This window comes from Hibiscus syriacus, unplaced genomic scaffold, assembly GCF_006381635.1.
Source record: "Hibiscus syriacus cultivar Baekdansim isolate YM2019G1 unplaced genomic scaffold, ASM638163v2 tig00113123_pilon, whole genome shotgun sequence".
Classification (NCBI taxonomy): Eukaryota; Viridiplantae; Streptophyta; class Magnoliopsida; order Malvales; family Malvaceae; genus Hibiscus; species Hibiscus syriacus.
This window is the reverse complement of record NW_024063443.1, coordinates 671,910-677,170: the sequence shown is the minus strand read 5'-3', so window position 1 is coordinate 677,170 and position 5,261 is coordinate 671,910.

The following is a 5,261-nucleotide window of genomic DNA, read 5'->3' as shown; positions in this document are numbered from 1 at the left end:
CCCCACAGACAGGGGGCGCGTGGGGCGTCTTGGGAGCCCCTAAAAATCCCAAAAAATTTTCTAAAAATTATTTATGGCATTTTAAGACACTTACCAAGCTCGGTTCACAATTTTGAACGGTGGATAGCTCGATTCCGAAACGTTAGAAACTTTGACTTTCTCACCTCCACGCACCAGCGACGACGGAGACACGGAGGTCACCGGGGACTGGAATGATGCAAAGAACACGATGGTGTGGGAGGTGTCGAAAACGGATGACCGGATCGATATGAATCGATGGAAAACCAACGAAAATTTATTTAAAACCGACGATACTTCCGACTGAAATTAACGACGAACGATGATGATTCACGATGAAAGGTTTAAGGGTTTTTGTTCATCGGTCGACAACGAACACAATAGTGGTTTTGATTCGTCAAACGGAGGCCGGACGGTGAGTAGATCGGAGATCAAAGGAGGGTCAATGAGGGAGGGAAATGGGGGATAATCTGTAGAAACTCTTGGGAAGTGGGGTTTATAATTCATCCTATAAAAAATAGGTAAACCATGAGTTTAGTCACTAAATTTTCTATACTTCTTAAAATAGTAATCAATTTTTGCGATTTTACAATTTAGTCCTTAATTTCTTCCAAAATACCAATTAAATTCACCACTTTATAATTTCTAAAATTTTAGCCCCTGAATTGGGTGTTACACATGTCATCTTTGAAAAATAAAAGTATCATGTCAGCAATTATATTAATTTTAACGATGTGTGACCAAAATGAAAAAAATGTTTATCCGGAATCACCAATATCTAAGAGAGAAAGAGAAATTTATCGAGACGACGAGATTTACTATGTGCAAACATCTAGTAGGCTAGTGAGATTCACCAATAAGCAATGCTTACACTTACTACATAGCAACTGTGAATTATGACTATGATTATGATCATCACAAAGCAATAGACATGTTATATATGCAGCTGTCAATTATCAAGATTCAAAAGAGGGAGAATGCATATTTCTATTTGCGTCCACAAGTAATCAATAACCTTCGCTTCTTCACACAAGGGAGCGTGCCAATGACAATTCAAGAAATCAAAAACTCTTAGGTATTGTCTAACCAATAACCACCAACTATTTCCATATAATACGTTCATTTCATAAGATGAACACAAATCGGAAGTTTAATTCATGATTAAATCAATTCAATTTTATCCTTCACAGAACAAATAAGCATTGAATCCATAAAAATATTTGTGGACTGGGAAACAATAACCATTAAGTTTAATATAAACACCCAAAAAGGAATATCTCCCTCTTTACTTCACTTTCCATAATTCACGTACACATTAAAGCTTGAAGATATTGCATACTTAATGAGATAAGCAGTGAAACTTGACTCCGTCAAAACTCGATATTTTATCCGGGTTTATTTGAATTGGTTATAACTCGATAAAAACTTTATCTGGGTTTATTTGAATCGAACTCAAGTTTAACTCGAGACCTTAACGAGTTGTCGAACAAAGTCCAACTCAACCCGATAAGTTTGCGAGCAGCTCGAATCTTTTTACGTAATTTTTAGTAGTTATCTTAAAAAAATCACTAAAAAATACTAATTTACTAATAGATAATAAAAATATGATAAATTGATAATCTATTAATTTTCTAATATAACATAAAAAATAAATTATTAATATTATGAATATTTATATATGTGAATGTATATTTATGCTTATAAGATTGAGTTTTGATATATTTTATCGTTAGAACTTTAATATCCATTTGAGTTAGAGTTCTATATTATATCTACTTCTTAAGCTTATAAATATGGAGTTCAAAGAAAATATACACAATTAATATTAAGATAATAATACAATTATTTCCTTTATTCTTATATTTTTTCTTCATGTTATTTTTATTGCTTCGTATATTATTTATAACACGTTATTAGTACTACTCACTCAGGAGTAATAATTTATTTACTTCAAAGATCAAATTTTCAATCACATCAATTTCTGCAATCAACAATGAAAAACGATCAGCAAAGTGTTTTGAAGTTCATGTCTGATCGTCAGTCACATGTTTCTGGAGCAGTGAATTTATCTTTTACTCAATTGAAGGATTATAGTGAGGAATGCAACTAGGGGAGCGAGTTATGTATTTTTAATAGAAAATATATTTTTATTTTTTTAAAATTTATAAATTCAAGTTTGTTTCATCGAAATTTTATAAATTTAAAGTTGTCTCCTAACTTAAAATCCTACGTCCGTTCTTATTTATATCCCCGAGGTATGCTTACTATTGTTGAGATGTTAGGTATTTTCTCCTTACTATATATTAGTTTTATTGAAGTAAATATTCTAGAATGAATCTAGAATGAGCTGTTGAAGTAATCTATTGTGTGTATGTGTAATGTAGTGCAGTTAGTTTGTTAGTATTTGTTATACCAAATTACCAGCTTGTGAAGTTAGTTACTATGTGTATATAAACCATGTACTGTTAATGAAAGTTAAGAAACTTTCTTCAAGATTTTCAACTTTCTTTACTCATTCTAATATGGTATCATCCGCCTTGTGATCCTGGAGGTTGCTGCTTTCATGGGCGATTGTAGCAATATTGCCTTTGAATTCGGGGAAGCTGCTCGTAGCAAGATCTTCACACATAAGAAGGTCAACATCTTGTTAGATGAAGCGAATTTCTTATTGTGGAAACAACAAATATTGCTCACGGTTCGTAACAGGTTAGAGAGACTGCTCAATGGAGAGTTACTACCGCCACCTGCTCGAATTGCTGATGAATCAGGTGCTAGTGTTGTAAATGAAGACTATGAAACCTATGTTGCTCAGGATAGTGCTCTTGCATCCTGGTTGCTGTCTACAATCAGTGATCCCTTGCTCCCTCATTTGTAGGAGCTGAGACAGCAGCTGATGTGTGGTGAACGGTTCAGAAGTTCTTTGTCAATCGTTAACTACGACTGTGATGAGTCTACATTGTATACTCAGATCTATTAAGAAAGGTGATGACAACATGAGGCTATATCTTACAAAGATTAAAGAAGTGTGTGATGCGCTTGCAGCGTGTGGAGTGCGATCTCGGACTTGAACAGATTGCTTCCATTCTAAATGGACTTTCGGTTGAATATCAACCATTTGTGGCTGTGATTACTACGAGCAAGATATGTTCTCTGTTGACAATGTCAAACAGTCTTAATGGATGCTGAGTCACAATTGAGTGGTTTTCAGTTGCAACAATCCCTTTTATGAGTGCGAATGTAGCTACTGTTCGTGCAAACACTCGTGAAAATAGTAGGTCTACAGCTCAGGTCTACAACGGGAATGGAACTGGCAGTTATAACAGGAGTAACAAACCTACAGGGCGTGGTCGTGGCCGTCCTCGGTTACAATGTTAACTGTGTGAAAAAAATGGACACTCGGTCGATCGTTGCTGGCATCACTTTGATCAGACGTTTCCAGGTGTTGGCTGACAAAAGTGAAGGTACTGAAAAAATACACTGTTATATATGGCTCTTCATCCATGACTACTATTCTCGTGCACTGGTTCTTAATGATTTATTGCATGTTCCCTCAGTAACCAAAACCTTCTTTCTGTGTCAAAGTTTGCTAGAGATAATAAGGTGTTCTTTGAGTTTCATGCGGGGTCGTACTTGGTTAAGGATGAAATGACTAAAGTGGTGTTGCTAAAAGGACAAGAGCATGCATGCCTTTATCAGTTCATAACAAATGCAGAGTGCTTGGAAGCTTGTCATCCATGATGGTAGAAGATTCTTGTAGTAGCAATAAAAAGTATGATCTCTGGCACGAGAGTTTGGGCATCCTGCTCATCATGTCTTGTGCAAGCATGTAAATAAGTTGGTGTAATGTTTCCTAGAAATAATATGGTTTACAATTCGTTATGTGTTGCATGTAGATTGGGTAAAAGCCATAAATTGTCATTCAATCAATCTCAAATAGTATATACCACGCCGTTTTACCTAGTTTTCAGTGATGTATGGGGTCCAACACACATAGCCTCCACTGGATATAGGTATTATGTCTCTTTCATTGATGCGTGCACGAGACATAGTTGGGTTTACTTGCTTAAAACCAAGGACCAGGTTCTGCCAACTTTCCAGTTGTTCTTCAGCTTGATACGAACTCAATTCAATGCCACTGTAAAAGAAGTTCAAAGTGATTGGGGAGGTGAGTATCGATCAGTCTCCACTTGGCTTAAGTCACTAGGTGTGGTGCATCGTCTAGCATGTCCACAAACGTCCGAGCAAAACGGTGTAGTCGAGCGAAAACACAGACACATAATTGAGTCAGCACTGGTTCTTATGGCTCAAGCTTCAATTCCATTTAAGTTCTGGTCGTATACAGTATGCACTGCTGTGCACCTTATCAATTGATTGCCTATAAAAGTTCTTCAAAACAAATCCCCATACGAGGTGTTATTCTCCAAGAAACCAGACTATAGCTATCTTAGAATTTTTGGTTGTCGTTGCTTTCCCTATTTACGGCCATATAATGCTCACAAACTTACCTATCGATCCTCTCAGTGCGTGTTCTTGGGATATAGTACTCAGCACAAAGGTTACCAATGTATGAACTCGGACGGTCGACTATTTATTTCACGCCATGTTACTTTTGATGAAGAATTCTTTCCCTTTGCAACATCAGGAAACAAGACTGGATGCAAGTGTACGTTACGTAAGAGTAGTGTACAATTTCCTATAGTAAATGGTGCTCAACGTGTCTGCATGAGAGAAGAATCACACGGTGATAACCATGTAACCAGTGCTGATGTATCAGGGTCCAACTCCTTTAACAATATGAATATGCCTGAAGTTGCTAGTCATGAAGTAGATGTACAGCCTGTAATGTCAGGAAATAATGCAGTAGATGAGATTGAACAACAGAGTTCAAATGTTGCAGATACCTCTATGTCGAATCAGGCTAATGAAGGATCGAGCGATAATGGTTAAAGTAGTCATAGTCAGCATGAGACGTTACTACCAGTTACACGTCACCACATGGTTACACGCATAAAAAATGGAGTGTTCAAACCCAAGATGTAATCCTCAACTATTAGTGGTTAATCTGCATGTCAGAATAGCAACGATATAAATGAGGTTGAACCTCAAAATATTTATGAAGCTTTCAAGAATCCATTGTGGAAGGCAGTTGTTCTTTCTAAATATGAAGCACTTCAAAGGAATAATACGTGGTCGATTGTCCCTCTACCAGAAGGAAGGATTGTTGTTGGCTGTAAGTGGCTATT